The sequence below is a fragment of the Arachis duranensis genome, chromosome 10 (genome assembly GCF_000817695.3).
Source record: "Arachis duranensis cultivar V14167 chromosome 10, aradu.V14167.gnm2.J7QH, whole genome shotgun sequence".
Taxonomy (NCBI): domain Eukaryota; kingdom Viridiplantae; phylum Streptophyta; class Magnoliopsida; order Fabales; family Fabaceae; genus Arachis; species Arachis duranensis.
In genome coordinates this window covers 48,072,119-48,081,873 of record NC_029781.3, presented here as the reverse complement: position 1 = coordinate 48,081,873, position 9,755 = coordinate 48,072,119, and the positions used below count along the sequence as shown (strand labels likewise).

Here is a 9,755-nt window from a genome sequence, read left to right as displayed (position 1 = left end):
CCACCATGGCGGCCGCCGCCAGCGCTCCCGTCTCCATGAGAGAAGCTCTCACTGTAAGCACTTCTTTTCACGCACTCTTTGCTGAGCTCAATTATTCACTGTGAGCAATAGCTACTTACTTTCTTCAGCATCGTTGTTCGATAATTCTACCAATCATGCGTTTCGCTGCGGTTTTTGCTCCATAGCTTCATGAATTTACTTCGCTGCTTTACTTTTCAGTGCTGCTGAGCTTACTTTTACGTAGATCTGATTTTTTCTCTTTCTGTTTTACTGTGCGTTGATTTTTTGTGTTGTGCTGAATTTGCTATTTGAGCGATGTGATTTACTTTTTCTTTTTCTTCTGTGATTGCTTGCAGTTGCCGAGCATTGGCATAAATCCGCAGTTCATCACGTTCACGCACGTGACGATGGAGTCCGATAAGTACATATGCGTTCGCGAAACTGCTCCACAGAACAGCGTGGTGATCATTGATATGAACATGCCGATGCAGCCTTTGAGAAGGCCTATTACTGCAGATTCCGCTCTTATGAATCCGAATTCAAGGATCCTTGCATTGAAAGGTAGGCTTTAGCTGTTGTACCTCTAATGTTGTTGTATTGAACTCTTGCCTTGCGTTTCAGGCTAGTGATGTCGTGGATCATTTATCTAATCTAGGAGCGTTTTGGTATTGATATGAGATTGGCATGTCATTGTTGAGATGGTGATCTGTTAGGAGCTTCAGTTTCTTGATTTTATTACCTATTTGGCGGATAGAAGCTTTAAATTCCTTTGCCACCTTTTGTTGTATTTTTGGAAACTTACTATCAAGTGAAAGAAACTAGCTAATTTTGGAGTTGGGGACTTGGGGTATATTATTAATACAAAAATGGCAAAAGTGCACCATCGTGAAAAAATTCTGGTTGAACCATGAAGCATTGATGTCAGTAATAACGTGTCTATAGATCCCCACTTCATCCTGGTAGTATGACTTAGTTGCCATTTTTTTGGTTTGAGTCCTTAGTTGCGTCTGAGTTCTGATGCATTAGTACTGCTTACTAGATTGTCTTTAGCAAATTCAAGTAGATATATATATTTGGAACATCTTGATCACCAACGGATTGTGAAGCATGCATCTTTGATTGATTCGAGAATATGAATCAATTGGCTTTTTTTCTCTCTATTTTAAAAATACTATAATTATGTCTTTAAATGATAGAATATCATGAATAGAAGAAAAGAATATTTACTTTAATTTTCAATCTCCCATTTTGTGGGGTAAAAAGATTATTATATTATGCATGCAACATGGAAGGGAGAATTCGTGCTTTTTTATTTTAAGCTATGAATTAATTGGAGTTAATTTTCCAGAAGATATATGAACTTAACTATGTAATGTTTCTTTTCATTTGAAAAAAATAAAAGATTAATTACGTAATGCAGCCAATGAGTCTGGTAAACATTTTTCTAAATGCTTTCTTATTTTACTAATTAGCTAATATAAATTACCAATCTTGATTCAATTTCCCATCTGGTTTGCTCTATTAAATGTTCTACTGTTATATATTATTTAAGTAACCATCATTGAGACACTTAATACTTGATACTCATTTTATTTTTCTAAAAAAAAAATTCCACATAAAAAGGAAACAAACCAATTCTAAGATGGGTTCCAACCGTTTGGTGAAAAGTTATTGGTTATATCATGTTATTTTGTTTGTTGTGCACCTCAATTATTGTTTGCTTTTGAAATATGCACTTATATACTACATTCTTCCCTTTAAGCTCAACTCCAAGGAACAACTCAGGATCACCTTCAAATATTTAATATTGAGATGAAAGCAAAGGTGAAATCATATCAGATGGCAGAGCAGGTAATTGTCATATACGAGAATGCTTTTACTTTAACACGATGGTTGACAGGGACAACTTTGTTAATCCTTGTGGAATGTGTGTTTTATGTACAGGTAGTTTTTTGGAAGTGGATTAGCCCCAAGTTGTTGGGTCTTGTGACACAGACCTCTGTATACCATTGGTCAATTGAAGGTAAGACATAATTCTGCTAATTCAGTTATGTTTTCCATCTTATGCATTTTGGTTGATGTGCTTGTAGCTTGTATGGAAATTGTTAAATGGTTTGTTGGTCTGTGATATATGTATTATGTAGGTGATTCTGAACCTGTGAAGATGTTTGAAAGAACAGCAAATTTGGCAAATAATCAAATCATTAATTATCGATGTGACCCTACAGAAAAATGGTTGGTCTTGATTGGTATCGCTCCTGGTTCCCCTGAGGTATGTCTCTGGTGCCTTGCCTGTGTCATAATAAGTAGGCAACTTGGTTAATTACATTCAAACTATGCTTAGTTCTTTTAATTTAACTCATATTTCTTTGTCTTAATATAGCTTATGGTAATTGGTAGATTGTTAGGGACTTGGGTATTATGGGTGCTCAAAGTCCCACATCGAGTAGTATGGGATGCTTGATGTTGTATATAAGGAGAGTGGTTCTTCCCCTTTAACAGCTAGCTTTTAAGGTGTGATTTCCCACTTTCCTTAGATACCTAACAATGGTTTCAGAGCATGGTTGCCGACATCCACGGCGGCTTCACTCTATAGATATAAAACCAGTTAACCTAAGTAATTAAGCTATTGGGACAGGTGGTCCTTTAAAAATAATGATGATCTATTTACTATGGATTTCATTCATGAGTCTGATCTGGTTACTGTTCTGCAATTTAGAGACCACAATTGGTTAAAGGAAACATGCAACTATTCTCAGTGGATCAACAGCGTAGTCAGGCTCTTGAAGCTCACGCCGCATCATTTGCTCAATTTAAAGTTTGTCCCTTTACGATTTTGTTTCTTTTTCTTCATTTCTTTATTTAGTTTGAACTGGAATAATTTAAAACTATTATGTGATGTTGCTATGTGCCAGCTAAGTTGAATTGCACTTATTGGACAGGTTCCTGGAAACGAAAATCCTTCTGTTTTGATTTCTTTTGCCACAAAGACACTTAATGCTGGTCAAATTATATCTAAGTTGCATGTTATTGAGCTGGGTGCGCAGCCAGGTCTGTATATCCTTCTCTTAAATCACATTTACCTCGTGAGACGTGAGTAATTAATCTCTGGCAAGATCTATTCAAACAAATCTCAATATAAAATTTGTAAACTAAACTTTCATTCAACCATTTTCTTTTTCAAATAATGCACCTTTGTCATGGTTTAGACTTGAACTCAAAATAGCTATTTCATATACTTAAAATTGTGGATGTATGAATTATAGTGATCTTCTTGCAATAGAGGTTACTAGGCATTGTATTGGCTTTTAAACATAGATAGGGATCTTGTGTTATAACTAAATCATTTGTATGACTTCATGATCTTTGATGTCATTGATCATCCTATGTTTGACTCTTTAAATTTGTTTGCAGGGAAGCCATCGTTTACGAAGAAACAAGCAGATCTTTTTTTTCCCCCAGATTTTGCAGATGACTTTCCAGTTGCCATGCAGGTATGCAAGTTGCTGGTGCTGCTTGTTCATTTTAAAACTCTGCAGATATTTGACTCATGGTTTAATTTTTGGCAGATATCCCACAAATACAGTTTGATTTATGTGATAACAAAACTTGGTCTACTATTTGTATATGATTTGGAGACAGCTACAGCTGTATATCGGAACAGAATTAGTCCAGATCCTATATTTTTGACATCAGAAGCTACATCAGTGGGAGGCTTTTATGCCATTAACAGGAGAGGCCAGGTGTTATTGGCTACTGTCAATGAACAAACCATTGTAAATTTTGTCAGCGGCCAAGTATATTTCTAATCTTGTGATTACTTTTATGAAGTAAATTGGGAAACAAGTGCATTTTAACAAATTTCATTTTCGTATTTGTTTTAGTTAAACAATCTGGAGCTAGCAGTTAATCTTGCCAAGAGAGGAAATCTTCCTGGTGCTGAGAAGCTGGTATGTCAATCTCTCTTTTTCCTTTGGTAATGTAATATTTATTCCTAGGGTGTTGTCGGAAAGTTTTGAAGAAATTGGACATTATCTATGTTTAGTTTGATGATGTTTGATTTAATTTTTAAATGCTAGCTTGCATCAAGTGTGGTTGTATGTGTTGCATTACTATATATGTGCTAATCTTAGTTTTAGGCATTGATCAGGCCAAGTTATAAGTTATTGCCCTTTCCTTATTGTTTATTTTGTTGTGTCTGTTATTGTACTGTCAATATCATATGCTTGTACATGATCGTTCTACTTAGTAATTGAGGGAGTTGTGTGAGTGGTTTGGATGTTGTGTTGCCAAAAATATTCTCCTATTATTGTCTTGTAACGAAATCCTGGATCGGATTGTCTATGAAGCCTCCAGTTTACATATTGTAATTGCATTGATTTATCTTTTTTGGTCAACATTACAGGTAGTGGAACGTTTCCATGAACTCTTTGCTCAAACAAAGTATAAAGAAGCAGCTGAGCTTGCTGCTGAGTCTCCACAAGGAATCCTTCGTACCCCTGATACAGTTGCCAAATTTCAGGTTTTTTAATTAGATACCACAGAATTTACCTAGATAGTCATCTTTGCTTGCTTTGGGTGATAAAGGAAATGTACTATTTTTGTTTATTGTCTCTTTTTTTTTTGTTTTTTGCTTTTTGTTTTTGTTTTTATTTTTTGTTTTTGGGTGAATCATTCAACTTAAATGGTTAACAGTAATGTGTTATATGTGGCAGAGTGTTCCTGTGCAAGCTGGGCAAACTCCTCCTCTTTTGCAGTATTTTGGGACACTGCTAACAAGAGGAAAGCTGAATCCCTTTGAGTCGTTAGAACTGTCACGGCTGGTCGTGAACCAGAACAAAAAAAATCTTTTGGAGAACTGGTTGGCAGAGGACAAGTTTGATTGCAGACTGTAGACAATGATCTTGCTTTAAAAATATATATCAAAGCCAGAGCTACTCCAAAAGTTGTTGCTTCTTTTGCCGAGCGAAGAGAGTTTGACAAAATTCTTATATACTCCAAGCAAGTAGGTGTTTTTTCTTTTTTTGACCAAAGAATATTGAAATTTCTTCTATTAGATTTTTATTTAATTCTTTGATTCCATGGCCTTTATGTATTTTACCTTGGCTGTAAGGTGAACATTGCATATACTTATTTTACTTATTTATCTCCATAGGTTGGGTACACACCTGACTACTTGTTCCTGTTGCAAACAATTCTACGGACAGATCCCCAGGTATGAGGAAACACTTAGTTCTTTAATTTAATTGAGTTTTATCTTATCACCCATGACATAGAAATTATGTGTTTAGTTTAGTCTTGGTTTGAAGAAAACAATCCATAGTAGTGCAACTCAACTGTATACATTTTGATTTGCAGGGTGCTGTCAATTTTGCACTAATGATGTCTCAAATGGAGGGAGGCTGCCCAGTTGATTACAACACCATAACTGATCTGTTTCTTCAGGTTAATTATTAAAAGAGATTAAACAATGGTTGTGATTCATAATTTAATAATTTAGTGTTAGGATCATTACACAGTACATGCTAGTTTAAGTAGTGTAGAAACAGTTACCGTGTTGTTTCTCCCTTCTTATTTTGGAATGCATTGCTGGACAATCCATTTATTAGCTTCTGGTTACATTTTCTTCTCAGAGAAATCTGATCCGTGAGGCAACAGCCTTTCTCCTTGATGTTTTGAAGCCCAATCTTCCAGAACATGGATACCTTCAGACAAAGGTTTCAATCTTTTACTTTATTGTTATAGGTATCCTATTCCTGTAGTTCCTTTTTTTTTTCTTTTGCAGTGATGCTAATATTATCATCTTGTGAATTTTTTGTTCAGGTTTTGGAGATAAATTTGGTAACTTTCCCCAATGTTGCTGATGCAATTTTGGCAAACGGAATGTTCAGCCATTATGACCGTCCTCGCATTGCTCAACTTTGTGAAAAAGCTGGTCTTTACGTTCGAGCATTGCAAGTAATGACTCACCAGATGTGTTTTGCTATTCTGTTCCTAGTTCAGCCTGGAGGTACTTTTGCTGATTGCATTGTTTTTTGCAGCATTACTCAGAGTTGCCGGATATAAAGCGTGTTATTGTAAACACACATGCAATTGAGCCGCAGGTATGCTCTCCATTTCTTTTGTTTCTTGATCAACATTATTTTAGTCTTAAAATTACTTACTCATTATAAGGTTATTGCAGTCTTTGGTAGAGTATTTCGGTACTCTCTCACGAGAATGGGCATTGGAGTGCATGAAAGACCTGTTGCTGGTCAATCTTAGAGGCAACCTACAGATAATTGTGCAGGTATAAAAGTCTCATTATTTCTTTCCCATAACTTCTAGTTCTTAATAATAGTCAAATGACCCTTGAAGTTTGCTCATGTCTGATCAGGTTGCTAAAGAATATTGTGAACAACTGGGTGTTGATGCTTGCATAAAGCTCTTCGAGCAGTTCAGGTCGTACGAAGGACTGTATTTTTTCCTTGGATCATATTTGAGCTCCAGGTAAATCTTTCATTTGGAATGAAATTATTTTGGCTAGTGGATCAACGGTCCCATCTGTGCTGGGGGTATTTCCCATTGCATATCTGTTAACATATGCTTCTCTGAATAATATGAGGCAGTGAGGATCCTGAAATTCACTTTAAGTACATTGAGGCTGCAGCAAAGACTGGACAAATTAAAGAGGTCGAGCGTGTGACTAGAGAATCAACTTTCTATGATCCTGAGAAAACGAAGAACTTTCTAATGGAAGCTAAGCTTCCAGATGCACGGCCTTTGATTAATGTTTGTGACCGTTTTGGATTTGTTCCAGATTTAACTCACTATCTGTACACAAACAACATGCTTCGCTACATTGAAGGCTATGTGCAGAAGGTATAGTTTGCATTGCTGCTTTTATAGCCTTGCTCATTTTATGAGTGATTACCTCCCTCCCTCTCTTTCTCTAAATTAGAACTTTGCACCTCCTTTATAGGTGAACCCAGGGAATGCTCCTTTAGTTGTTGGGCAGCTGCTTGACGACGAATGCCCAGAAGATTTTATCAAAGGCTTGATTCTTTCAGTTCGTTCATTACTGCCAGTGGAGCCCCTTGTGGAGGAATGTGAGAAGAGGTGGTATCTGTTCTCTAGTCAATTTTTCGTTGTGTTCATGTTTCTGATTTTTCTTGGGTCTTGTTTTTAAATGCAGGAATCGTCTTCGTTTGCTCACTCAGTTCTTGGAGCATCTTGTAAGTGAGGGAAGCCAGGATGTACATGTTCACAATGCATTGGGTAAAATTATCATTGACAGCAACAACAACCCAGAGCATTTTCTCACTACCAACCCCTACTATGATTCTCGAGTTGTGGGAAAATATTGTGAGAAGCGTGATCCCACATTGGCCGTTGTAGCTTACAGGAGAGGACAATGTGATGAAGAACTTATCAATGTCACAAATAAAAATTCTTTGTTCAAACTACAAGCAAGGTTTGTGGTATATTATCTGTCTTTCTTTTATTGAATAATAGCTGGCTGCAATGCTTACCTAATGTTATTACAGATATGTTGTCGAGAGAATGGATGGTGATCTTTGGGAAAAGGTTCTTATCCCTGAAAATGCATACAGAAGGCAACTTATTGATCAGGTTGTGTCTACTGCTCTACCTGAAAGCAAGAGCCCTGAGCAAGTTTCTGCAGCTGTTAAGGCCTTCATGACTGCTGATCTACCTCATGAACTGATTGAACTTCTTGAGAAGATTGTCCTTCAGAATTCGGCATTCAGTGGGAACTTTAATCTACAGAATCTGCTCATTTTGACAGCAATAAAGGCTGATCAATCCAGAGTTATGGATTACATTAATAGACTGGATAATTTTGATGGGCCTGCAGTTGGAGAAATGGCTGTCGAAGCTCAGTTGTATGAGGAAGCATTTGCAATTTTCAAGAAGTTCAACTTAAATGTTCAAGCTGTCAATGTCTTGCTAGATAATATTCATAGCATTGATAGAGCTGTGGAGTTTGCTTTCCGTGTTGAAGAGGATGCTGTTTGGAGTCAAGTGGCCAAGGCTCAACTCAGGGAAGGGCTAGTTAGTGATGCAATTGAGTCATTCATACGAGCAGACGATGCCACACAATTTTTGGATGTTATCCATGCTGCTGAAGATGCTGATGTTTACCATGATTTGGTGAAATACTTGCTGATGGTAAGGCAGAAGGCAAAAGAACCCAAGGTGGACAGTGAGCTCATTTATGCATATGCAAAGATTGATAGGCTCAGTGACATTGAGGAGTTCATTCTTATGCCAAATGTGGCCAATCTTCAAAATGTTGGTGACCGATTATATGATGAAGAACTATACGAGGCTGCAAAAATTATATATGCTTTTATATCTAACTGGGCCAAGTTAGCTGTCACACTTGTCAAGTTGAAACAGTTCCAAGGTGCTGTAGATGCAGCAAGGAAAGCTAACAGCGCCAAAACATGGAAAGAAGTTTGCTTTGCATGTGTTGATGCAGAGGAGTTCCGTTTGGCCCAAATATGTGGACTCAACATTATTGTTCAGGTAGTATGTTGTTTTCTGTCAATGTTTTAACTGTCTCAGTTTGGAAAGTTCATAATAATGAGCTTTCAGATTGTAATTGGAAAATGATATTTGTTTAAGTTCTGTTAGTGAGTTTATTGTATTTCCTATGCTTAATATGTTGATTGTTCTTGTGAGTTTCATAGGTGGATGACTTGGAACAAGTTAGTGAATATTACCAAAATAGAGGTTGCTTCAATGAGCTAATCTCTCTCATGGAGAGTGGTTTAGGGTTAGAACGGGCACATATGGGCATCTTCACCGAGTTGGGAGTTTTGTATGCTAGATACCGTTATGAGAAGCTTATGGAGCATATCAAACTATTTGCAACGCGACTCAATATTCCAAAACTCATAAGAGCTTGTGATGAGCAACAGCATTGGAAGGAACTGACCTATTTGTATATCCAATATGATGAGTTTGATAATGCTGCAACCACCATCATGAACCATTCGCCTGAAGCATGGGATCACATGCAGTTCAAAGATGTTATCGTCAAAGTTGCAAATGTGGAGTTGTATTACAAGGCTGTTCACTTCTATTTGCAAGAGCATCCCGATCTTATCAATGATGTTCTGAATGTCCTTGCACTTCGTGTTGACCATGCTCGTGTTGTTGACATCATGCGGAAGGTAGCATCAGTAATGGAAAAAATTTTCATTAAATCTTATTGTATAACCTGTTTTATATAGCACTCAAGAAATTTTTTTCTTTTAATGTTCCATAGGCGGGTCACCTTCGCCTTGTCAAGCCTTACATGGTTGCAGTGCAGAGCAACAATGTCTCTACAGTTAATGAAGCCTTGAATGAGATATATGTTGAGGAGGAAGATTATGATAGGTTGCGCGAGTCAATTGATTTTCATGATAACTTTGATCAAATAGGCCTTGCACAGAAGGTGATCCACATTTAATCTTCACTAATTATTTTCTGATTTCTGTTAAGAAACCTGATTGATAATTGTAATATTGTTATATATTTATGCAGATTGAAAAGCATGAGCTTCTTGAAATGAGACGTGTTGCAGCTTATATTTACAAGAAGGCAGGTAGGTGGAAGCAGTCTATTGCCCTGTCAAAGAAGGATAACCTCTACAAAGATGCCATGGAGACAGCCTCACAATCTGGGGAGCGTGAACTTGCTGAGGAGTTGCTTGTTTATTTCATTGATCAGGTATCAAATTTATTTCATACCAGAAATAAAAAAGT

General features: G+C 36.9%; 1 pseudogene; it reads left to right on the top strand.

Annotated features, from left to right (window-relative positions):
- LOC107469844 (clathrin heavy chain 1-like) overlaps positions 1-9,755 on the top strand; it is a 10,970-nt pseudogene that overhangs the window by 274 nt on the left and 941 nt on the right.